We start from the raw sequence: 12,758 nt of genomic DNA, 5'->3' as shown, positions 1-12,758 counted from the left end.
ATCATGTATATGAAAATTTAGGACAATGACCAGCTTTGGAACTTTCAGTAATATGCCTAATTACCCCATGGGACGGGTTGTGCACTGATAACTCTGACAGTGCCCCTGTTCGTGCAAGCACTGTCAAGCATCACACATATAGTCTGGCTACCCCACCTAGTCTATTATTTCACCAGTGGCCTCATGCAGTCCTGCAAGCTGACTATCTCGATACCCACACTGATTCACATGTGTGGTTGCAATGTACCTTAGTTAACAACGGAACTGCGCCTCTAGCTCTTTAAAGCCTCAGATAACCTGGACTATCTTTCAACTCCTTCAGAGTGTCTTTCAACTCCTTTAGGAACAAGTTGTGGTCTCAATCAATCATATATATAATTTACAATAAAACATAAAAACCTGTGCAATTCTAGTATTTTCATAACCGTAGTCATGCAGTCTTTCATGCATTTTTCTTTTCTGTCAGTTAGTGGTGTTAACCGGAAAAAATGCTCTCGGTTCAACCTGTTTTACAAATTAAGCTCGGTGATTAACCGGCACTTGTTTTCCACATTTTCATATAACAAAATGGAGTTTCAGTTTTCATAGTTCATGTTAATTCTACGAGTCCAATCCTACTTTGATAATGACAAATCAATTGGTATTTCATTTGTGCATTGAGATTGTGAACATGAACTATATTAAGCATGCACGGAAGGATAAAAAGTCATGGAAGCCATGAAGATTAAAGCATACATATCTTGGCCCAATCCATGGAACTCAAAGAGTACAAGAATGAAGATGCAAGTAACAAGTTCAATAGCGTCATGGGAATGGGTACTTAGAACTAATGTATTTACATTTTCATATGATTTAATTTAAGGCTCAACATATACCCTAGAATGACCTTATGACTCATGCATCTCATGAACATCATAAGGGGATATTTATGGGCTTAGAAATATTTTTAAAACTTCGGAAAATAGTTTTATAAAAGAACCAAGAAAGAGAGCAAAGTAGATTTTTTGAACTAAAAAGGAAAATCTAGGATTTGGTAACTTCGGTAGCCTAAACTCAACGTTCATTCGTCTAAAGAATTTCTTCAGGAGATCGAAGATTAAGTTCAGTCGCTTGAAAATTAATGGTGAAACACAGAACCTGGCCGAGACACCTTAGTAGACTGAACTCAACTTCAGTCGCCTGAACTCGTCACTTCAGTCGCCTAATCCTCAACTTCAATCGCTTGACCTTGTGTCCAAGTTAATTTTTTGAAGCTCTAAAGAACTTCAGTCATTTGGGCTTTTAACCTCAGTCGCTTGAACTTGCAGGAAAGTTTAAAAATCTAATTTTTAAATGAAAGAACACATGAGCTATTTTTTGATCCAACAGTTAGGATTGATTCTAAGGGTAAGATACCTATTTATACATCATCTAAACCCTAGTGCAAGAGCGAAGATCAACAAGAAGAGAAGGAAACATTTTTTTTGAAAGAGAATTGTGAAACTTAAGCATATAGCTATACGATTGCCTGTACGCCAGCTCATACTCATTAAGCTTGGGCAAATCAACTCAGAAAATCAAAGGGATTTTATATACACATCTTGATTTCTTTATGATATTGAGGTTTGGTAAATCACACTATGTGTTAAGAGGTATTCTCATAGAGTTTCTATAACAACCCAGGATTCTTACACAGGGCCTCGTCAACGAACACAGGAAATTCGTCGACGAGAGCATAAGGGGACCTCGTCAACAAAGACAAGTTTCATCAACGAGAAGATACCGAAAAGGGTTTTTAGGACAGTCTAAAATTCGTCAACGAGGGAGGAAGTTCGTCGACGAAATTACTGAAGGACTCGTCGACGAGGTGACGTGTCTCGCCGATGAATCCAGCCCTATAAATAGCTGAAACTCGGATTTTTTTTATCAAATTTCAGCGCAAAACCCTTCTCTTTCTCTCTCCTATGACTCCATCCCCTTCTCTCTTCGATCTTGGCCCCATTTCTCACCGGATTAAAGATCCGAGGCCACCACGACACTCCTGGCAAAGTTCTCTGCAAGTCTGCTAGAGCAGATCATGGGGAAAGTTGATTTGAAATCTAGGGTAAGGTATTTTGTTCAGATTATGCTTTCCTTGTAGTTATAAGAAATGTTGTAGGTAAGAAAATACTGATATTTTATTTTTGGGGATATTGTTTTTAGGATGTTGAGTTAGGAACCCTGCGGGTATAGAGCCAGAATTTTATAGGGGTTTTTCAGAGTTAAGGTAAAAAAAATATGTTATGCTAGGAAATTTACTTACGTTATCAGAAATTTTATATATGCATGCATGTATACCAGATATTATACAGGATATGAATTTTTACAGCATGTGTAGCCTGAGTATATGATATTGATATGGAATTTTATGTAGTTTTTCAGTATTTCAAGTTATACAAATATAGTGAGATAATTGAAGATTTTATACAGATATAATTTGCATATATATATATGTATATATATATATATATATCAGTATACAAATATTTATTCAGAACAATATATACAGTGTATATAGAAAGTTATGTTTACCTAAATGCCATAACACTTAGATTTTATAGAAAGAAAGTACAGACAGATTATATAGAAAGAAAGTACAGACAAATTATATAGAAAGAAAGTACAAATAGATTACATACTTATAACATTAAGATGCTACATATATTATAGTATTTACAGTACAACAATATAGTGTTATGGCTATTTTGGAAATATAATGAAAACAATATAAAAAGTATAGTATGTATATATATTGTATCAGATGCCTGTGGAAAGATTACAGACAAATATAGCATAGATATAGAATACAAAGCACGATACCGTTGCTAGATATAGATAGAGTGCAACCACATATCTCAGATAGTGTGTGGGTATCGTCAGCCGTGCTTGGAGAGTATGCAGCTCCCCAGTTTGCTGGGTTGAGGGGGGCCGGTTTGATGAGGTAGCAGCCAATCCCGCGCCTAGGAGAGTATGCAATTTGGCTGGACTGAGGTAGTGTAGAGTATAGTGATTTTCCTGGAAGGCCGACCAGGTTAAGTCCTGCCTACAGGCCACACAACCCTGTCATGAGGGGTCAAATCATGACATACAGAGTCCCAGGGAAAGAACACAGTTATGTATATGTCTACAGTTTTACATCTTTTATTGTATATAGCATGATGTAGCACTATGAATGATAGAAAGTTCAGATGATACAAATGTTTTAAGATATTATACATGTGTTGTACAGAATTGCCAAATTATGCAGTTTTTAAATACCATTATTATAATTTTATGACTTGGTCGCCACACACTAGTAATAGCATATTTCCACTTACTGAGGTCAACTCACCCCATTACTTTACCATTTTTCAGGTGAGACAACTAGGCGAGCAGATTAGGCTCGCGGATAGGAAGTTTACTTGATTACCCCGGTTGTAGGGTGAGTTAAGATAGAGTTTTGTATTTTTGAGGTACATGATGCTAGAGGGGTTTATTTTGTATGGTTATGGCTTGTATATGCTGGATTCTGGTATTGTATAGTATGTATATATATATATATATATATATATATATATATGGTTATATGATTTGTGTTTCCGTTGTTTAGGTATGGATGTAGATATACATATATATAAAAAAAAATGGTAAGAATTTTGAGGATGTTATAGTTTATTCATCTAAACTGATTTACTAATTAATATATATATATATATATATATATATATATATAAATGGTTATATGATTTGTGTTTCCGTTGCTTAGGTATGGATGTAGATATACATATATATAAAAAAAAATGGTAAGAATTTTGAGGATGTTATAGTTTATTCATCTAAACTGATTTACTAATTAATATCTATTCTCCAAAGAGCTTGTCATTGCAAAATCTACTTTTGAATATTTGTTATGAGTTTGATCTTGAGTATGCAAATATTAAATCATTTTGATAAGATTACCACTTGAGAAAAGCTTTTGTTATTGATTAGATATTTTTTATTCAAGTGAGTTTTCATTCAAAGACTTGATATTTTTAATATTCCAAAATCTATTTGATTGAAAAGTCTAAAGGTTATCTATAACACTTGAGATAAATATTGTTGTGACAAAGTGTATTTCAAATCTTTGCAATCTTCAAAACTGTTTGTGTATTCAAAGATTTAACCTAAGTCCTACAAAACATTGATTTATATAAATATTTTTGGGTAATTTGATAAAAGGGGAAGTTAGTGAATCATATTTTTGCATATAACGATTATATCATTACATTCATTCTGAACTTCGAGTTTCATCATATGATTTGTATTAGGAATTTCAATTGTACTCACTAGCTTTGTTAGAAGCAACTTTGAGTGTTTTACCAATTTCATTGTAATCACGATTCGAGTTGTGAACTAGGGTTGAGGAGAGGGCTATATCTATTGTAAGCAACGGATTAGGAGGAAGCTATACCTCTTGTAAGCAGCGGATGTAAGGGAAGCTCTGTCCCAATTTAAGGAGAAGGGATTATAGTGGAATCCTTGAGTGGGTTCCTCAAGGCGAGGATGTAGACCGGGTTGGCTAAACCTCGTAAAATTGTGTTTGCATTCTCTCTTCCCTTATCTCTTTACTTTTCGCACTACATTTCATTAATCATATTGCATGTATATGTTGAATAACTCTACACACACTTAATTGGGTAAAAATAACTTATTGATAAAATAAATTTAATTCAGTTTTAAATGCCTACAATTGATTTGTTAAATATACAAATAGGGATTAAGTGGTAAATAGATTCAAAGAATTAAAATACCAAATTCACCCCTATTGAGATTACACCTAAATCAACAGTTCATTTACTAATATACAGTTCAGTATGTTCCATTTCATATCATATGTCACGTTTGTTCCATCAAAATCCGCTATAAACAGTGTATAATTCGAAAAATACCATTTGGACCGCAAACACGGGTGATAAGCAGTTCCTACTTTAGTTTTAAAACAGCTAAAGTAGTTTTGGAATGTTTGGGGTTCATATGCAAAAACCCCTATTTTTGCTAAAAACCGTAAAATTGTAACCCGTTAAAATTTTGTAGATAAGCAATCAAAATGTGCATAAAGGCATAAGCCAATTTTCTAGCAGTTCAGTTTTCTAAAAATACTGATGTAATCAAATCCCTTTACCTTAATCCCGAAAATAGAAATACGAACGGATTGATCCAAAACAACAACCCAGGATCCCCGAAACCAAGAAACCAAAGAAAATTACTTCACTATAATCTCAACCACTACATAACCACCAAATCAAAAACGAAATTAGATCCTTACCTAGATTTTAGGGAAAAACACGAAAATCTTCAAATCGAAAATCTGATCCGCTATAACTATAGAGGTTCTCTTTCTAATCCACACAGTGATGTCAGATTGTTGATTCTGACAACAAACGGCACGGAATCCTAAAGAGAGAGAGAGGGTTGGTTTGAGTTCTAAAGAGAGAGAGAGAGAGAGAATGGGATAACTTAGCATGGAAGTAATGAATATTCCATTCATAATGATTGGCCTGGCCAGCCTTGTCGATGAGTAGGAGTTCTCGTCGATGGGCCGAAGAAGGTTGCTCGTGGCCGAGAAGGTGACCTTGTCGACGAGCCTGAGATTTCAGAATGTCTGAATATCCCTTGGTATCTCCTCGTCGATAGGTCTTTATGTCTCATCGCCGAGCAACTAAAGAGACTTCGTCGATGAGAAATGAAGCCTCGTCGACGAGCTTTATTATTTTATCCTTTTTAATTTCCCTTCTCTTTTCTTTATTTATTTTCCAAATTCTGGTCCCTACAATATCCTCTCCTTATAAGAATTTCTTCCCCAAAATTCACCAACCGATACCAAACTCACTTTACCTTACGTCAGAGATCTACAGAAGAGTCGGTAGCTACCTATAAAGCAACTCCAGCCCGAATTTATTACCTACCCTCACTTATAATGGAGGAATACTGTGGTTACAACGTAAAGCTTCGGGAGCTTACAATATACATTCAAAAATCTCCCGAAGGTCATATCTACTTACCAAACACACTAACATACATACATTCACTTACCTGACTAACTCATTCGTCTCTAAACAATTGAGGATACTTCTGACGTATCTTAGTTTCTAACTCCCATGAAGCTTTTTCCACTGCATGGTTCCACTACAATACTTTCATTAGCGGTATTTCCTTAGTTCGTAACTGCTGAACTTTCCAATCTAACACCTGCAACGGTACCTCCTTATATGATAAAGCATCACTGATCTTTAGAGGTTCGTAACTCAGCACGTGTGATGGATCTAACACATACTTCCTCAGCACTAACACGTGGAACACGTCATGGAATCTGGATAGTGTTGGGGGTAAGGCCACCCAATAAGCTACTGAACCTATCATTTCCAGGATCTCGAAAGGCCCGATATACCTAGGACTTAGCTTCCCCTTCTTTCCGAACCTCATTACCCCTTTCATCGTAGCGATCTTCAAAAACACCATATCTTCTACCTCAAATTCCAGCTCTTGGCAACAAGTATCAGCATAACTCTTCTGCCGACTCTGAGCTGCCTTGATTCTTTCACTAATCAACTCGACCTTTGTAAAGGCCTGTTGAATCAGTTATGGGCCTAGTATCTGCTGCTCACCTACCTGATCCCAGTACAATGGAGATTGATACTGACGACTATATAATGCCTCGTAAGGTGCCATCTCTATGTTGGCTTGGTAGCTGTTGTTATACACAAACTCAACAAGCAGTAGATACTGTATCTAACAGTCACCAAAGTCTTGTACACAAGCCCGCAACATATATTCTAACGTCTAAATAGTCCACTCAAACTGCCCATCCAACTGTGGGTGGAAAGATGTACTGAACATCAGTTGTGATCCTAAGGCATCTTGTAAACTCTTTTAGAAACGAGACGTAAAATGTGGATCTCGATACGAAACAATAGAAACAAAAACATCATGGAGTTGTACAATCTCCTGCACATATAGCTCGGCCAGCTTATTCAAGGAATAGCTGATTCTGATAGGAATGAAATATGCAATCTTAGTCAGCCGATCAACTACAACCTATATCGCATTCCGCCCATGCACCGCTGTAGGTAATCTTGTCACAAAATCCATCGAAATGTGTTCCCACTTCCACTTGGGAATGTCAAGTGGCTAAAGTAGTCCTTCTGGCCTCTGGTGCTCTGCCTTGACCTGTTAACATGTATGACACTGCTCTACGAAATGGGCAATCTCTCTTTTCATGGTGGACCACCAGAAAGATTCCCTCAGATTCTGGTACATCTTCATATTACCTGGATGTACAGTGTACAGTGAACGGTGTGCCTCCTCCAGAATGACCCGTTTAATTTCGACGTCATTCGGTAAACATACTCTGTTATGGAATCTCAAAATCCCATCACCAGAGATACTAAACTCCGGCTTTAACCCACTATGGACTCCTTCCATAACCCCAACAAGCTCTAGATCCTCCTTCTATGCTACTTGGATCCTCTCCTGTAAGGTTGGTTGTACCACCAAGCTAGCACAAACAGCCTGATGATTTCCTTCTACTACCTCCAATCCTAACCTTTTTAGGTCCATACAGATCTGATGTTGAACTCCCACTGCAGAGACTGACGCATCAACTAACTTATGATTCAGAGCATTAGCTACCACATTTGCTTTTCCTAAGTGATAGCTAATAGTACATTGGTAGTCTTTTATCAACTCAATCCATCTACATTGTCTCATGTTTAGCTCTTTCTGGGTGAAAATATACTTAAGACTTTTATGATCAGTAAAAATCTCTTTCCTTTCACCTATAGGTAGTGCCTCCAGATTTTCAATGCAAACACTATCGCTACTAATTCCATATCATGTGTCAGACAGTTCTTCTCGTACTCTTTGAGTTGACGAGAAGCGTAAGAAACTACTCTGCCCTGTTGCATTAAAACACAGCCAAGACCCTTATTAGAGGCGTCACTATAAATAACAAATCCACCATCCCCAAATGAAATGGTCAGAATTGGAGCAGTAACCAGTCACCATTTCAGCTCTTAGAAACTCAACTTGCACTCATCAGTCCAATAATACCTCATGTTCTTTTTCGCGAGTCGCGTCAAAGGACCTACTAAACTAGAGAACCCTTCTACAAATCATCGGTAGCAACCTGCAAGATCTAGAAAACTTCTGATCTCCTAAACATTCTTCGGTCTTGTCCAGTACACTACTGCCTTTATCTTACTCGAATCTAATGATACTCCTTCTTTAGACACTATCTGCCCTAGAAATGCAGTCTGTTCCAACTAAAACTCGCACTTCTTCAGTTTAGCGTATAACCTCTTCTCCCTAAACATTTGCAATACTAGTCTCAAATGAACTTCATGCTCTACAGTACTTCTAGAATACACTAGGATGTCATCAATGAATGCCATGACGAACCAATCTAAGTATTCGTGAAAGAACCTGTTCTTCAAATTTATAAATGCTACAGGTGCATTAGTCAAGCCGAATAGCTTAACCATAAATTCGTAATGGTTGTATCGAGTTCGAAAAATTGTTTTCAGAACATCCTCCATTTTCACCTTCAATTGGTGATACCCAGATCGTAGATCGATCTTAGAGAAAATCTGCGTGCTCTATAGTTAGTCAAACAGATCATCAATCCTGGGTAACGGGTATTTTTTCTTTATCGTTACCTTGTTAAGTTCTCTGTAATCGATGCATATCCTCATTGACGCATCCTTCTTCTTCATAAATAGCACAATGGCTCCCTAAGGAGAAACACTCGGTTGAATGTTCCCCTTATCTAGCAACTCCTGGAGCTGTGCTTTCAACTCTCTCAATTTAGCTTGAGCCATATGATACGGAGCTTTTGATATCAGCGCCGTACTTGGAGCTAACTTTATAACAAATTCTACTTCATGGTCTGGAGGTAATCCTGGCAAGTCCTTTGGAAACAAGTTAGGGAACTCATGCCCTATAGGAATGGTCTTCGGTTTACGTTCTTCTGTAGGCGTGAATTTCAAAAATGCTAGATACCCTTGACATCCCTCCTAAAGCAATCTACTAGCTTGTAAGGCTAAAAGGATCCGTGGTGCAGAACGCACGCACGACCCAACAAACTTGAATTCCTGCTCCTCTTGAGGTCTAAACATCACTTCTTTCTTATGATAGTCGATACTGGCATAACTAGAAGACAACCAGTCCATCCCTAGGATGATATCAAAGCATACATGTCAAATACTATAAGGCCAACTAGTAATACGCTTCCCTAGATCATTACTGGAAAGTCACAGACTACTTTGCTACATATAATTGCCGATCCTGATGGCGTAGCCACTACCAGTTCATAACCCAATTATTGCATCTCTAATCCACACAATTTAAAAAATCCCCGGGAGATAAAGGAATGCGTTGCTCCCGAGTCAAATAATATAACAATTTTGTTGAAAAGCATGTAAATATTACCTGTTACCACATCTCTAGCATTTTCTGCATCACCTAGAGTCAAAGAGTACGCCCTAGCCTGGGCAGTACCCCCCGGCTGTCCATCTCATGGCGCCTGCGCACCAGCTCTGAAAGGTTGCTGTGGAGCTTCATCGTATCTCAGCAGATTACAATCCATCACCTAATGTCCCATCTTGCCACATCATAAACAAGCCCCCAGAGCCCTCCAACATTGCCCTGTGTGAAGTTTCCTACACGTAGAACAAATAGAAGTGGACGTGGTACTCTGAGAAGCACCACTACGGTTCTTCTTATTCCAGTTGCCCTACCTTGCCCCTCCATAAGAACTAGAAGGCGCAGGTCTCTTCTTTGAGATCTGACCCCAGACATCCTCCTGCAGACTCTCCTCAACTATGGTGGCTTTGTCAACCAGAGTAACAAAGTCCTGCATCTGTCAGATAGTTGTCTGCCTGCGAATCTCCTTCCTCAGGCCCCTTTGAAATTTCCAGGCCTTCATTGCCTCGTCCGAAACCATGAATGGAGAAAAATGGGATAGCTCCTGAAATCTGGCAGCGTACTACTGAACTGTCAGCTGCCCCTGCTCCAGACTCATAAATTCCTCCATCTTGGCATTCTTGACCGTGGCTTGAAAATACCATTCAAAGAATAATTCCTTGAACCTAGCCCACATCACTACTACAAGGATGGGTTGATGCTCTTCAAGAATCTTTACATATTTCCACCATCTCTCTGCTTCGCTCGATAACTTGAACGTTGCAAAGGCTACTTTTTGTTTCTCAGTGCAGTTCAGGACATCCATAATCTTCTTAATCTCCCCAATCCAATTCTCAGCTCGAATCGAGTATGCACTTCGCATGAAAATAGGAGGCTTCAATCGTGTGAACTAATCAATAGAACAACCCAACTCAGTCACAAGACGATCCTGCCCCCTATTTGTCCGAACCACCTCAGCCATCAACTGCCGAGCGAAGTCCCGCAGAACATTTGTGGAATCATTGCCAGCCTCAGGGCCAACTCCCTCACTGCTACCGCCTCCAACATTGGTAGTATTACTCCTGGATTCCATCCTGAAAACAATTGAGGAAACCAATTAGAAGCTTGACCAACTAGCACTGCAATACTACAAACCTACTTCCCAAAATAACAGTCCTAGTACAGACGTACCCTAATGATTCACATTTCTTATTCTGACTCGAGTTCTGCCCTTCCACTTAGAATCAAAACCGCCAATAGATTGCCGTGATTTTCTGAACCTTTCAAATGATCCAAAAAAGCACAAAAGTCTGTCAATGGATTTCTGTCTTTAGGTATACAAAGCAACACTCGCTAATCTTATTCACATCCTAAACTCCAGTATATTCTAAACTATAGAACCTAGTAACCTAAGTTCTGAGTATACCCCTAACTAGGCAGTATGAATCGCATCACACTTCCGACTGGTTAAGGGCTCTGATACCATACTGTAACGCCCCGGTTCTTTATACGAACCCAGAGTGCTACTACACATACGGAATACCTGTATCTAATAAATATACATAAACAACCCGCCCTAAACAAAGACAACAGGTGTAACTCATACATATAGGTATTCATGCACAGCGGAAAAATAAATATTCACATTCGGGGTTCTTTTAGACATATACCAGAGTTCTATCTATGTTCCTTAGTACAAAAGATCTATGTCTAAAACATAAACATATTACACTCACTTACATTCTACCAGGCTAACTTCCCAGTACTGATACAAAAACTTACATCTACTAACAAGACTATACACACCAAAGTCCATCTAGAAGAACTAAGACCGATGTCCTATAGGACCTGAAAAAAAATTTGTAAGATTGGGGTGAGACACTTCTTAGTGAGGTGGAAGATATTACATTAGCACGTGGCTACATGAGTTTATTCCAGCTAAAAAAAGTTGCCAGTATGACACACACAATACAGTACTATCAGAGATATATAAACATAATACGACATCATTACAAGCAAGAATCCTCGAGGTTAGGGTAGGGTATAGGCTCATACGCTGTATGATTCCCTCCACACGATACTCAATCCTGTGACTTTGCCCATTTTAGTCTTTAAATCATGTATATGAAAGTTTAGGACAATAACCAACTTTGGAACTTTCAGTAATATGCCTAATTACCCTATGGCACGGGTTATGCACTGATTACTTTGACAGTGCCTTGTTCTTACAGGCAGTGTCAAGCATCATAGATATAGTCCGGCTGGCCCACCTAGTCTATTATTTCACCAGTGGCCCATGCACTCCTGCAAACCGACTATCTCGATACCCACACTAATTCACATGTATGGCTGCACTGTACCTGAGCTAGCAATGGAACCGCACCTCTAGCTATTTAAAGCCTTAGATAACCTGGAGTATCTTTCAACTCCTTCAGAGTGTCTTTCAACTCCTTTAGTAACAAGTTGTGGTTCCAATCAATCATATATATAATTTACAATAAAACATAACAACCTGTGCAGTTTTAGTATTTTCATAACCGTAATCAAGCAATCTTTCATGCATTTTTCTTTTCTGTCAGTCAGTGGTGTTAACCGGCACAAACGCTCTCGATTCAACCCTTTTTACAAATTAAGCTCCGTGATTAACCGGCACCTGTTTTCCACATTTTCAGATAACAGAACGAAATTTTAGTTTTCATAGTTCATTTACTAATATACAGTTCAGTATGTTCCATTTCATATCATATGTCACATTTGTTTCATCAAAATCCGCTATAAATAGTGTATAATTCAAAAAATACCATTTGGACCGCAAACATGGGTGATAAGCAGTTCCTACTTTAGTTTTAAAACAGCTAAAGTAGTTTTGGAATGTTTGGAGTTCATATGCCAAAACCCCTATTTTTGCTAAGAATCGTAAAATCGTAAGAAACAACAATTATACCCATTAAAATTTTGCAGATAAGTTGTCAAAATGTGTATAAAGGTATAAGCCAACTTTCTTGCAGTTTAGTTTTCTAAAAATACTAATGTAAAAAAATCCCCTTACCTTAATCCCAAAAATAGAAATACGAACGAATCGATCCAAAACAACGACCTGGGATCCTCGAAACCTAGAAATCGAAGAACATAACTTGTCTATAATCTCGACCACTACATAACTACCGAATCAGAAATGAAATCAGATCCTTACCACAATTTTAGGGAAAATCCGAAAATCCTCAGATCGAAAATCTAATTCGTTATAACTGTAGAGATTCCCCTCATAATCCACGTAGTGATGTCGGATTGTTGATTTCGGCAGCAGAAGACACGAAATC

Source organism: Malania oleifera, chromosome 11 (genome assembly GCF_029873635.1).
Source record: "Malania oleifera isolate guangnan ecotype guangnan chromosome 11, ASM2987363v1, whole genome shotgun sequence".
Taxonomy (NCBI): domain Eukaryota; kingdom Viridiplantae; phylum Streptophyta; class Magnoliopsida; order Santalales; family Ximeniaceae; genus Malania; species Malania oleifera.
This window is presented reverse-complemented; position numbering follows the sequence as displayed.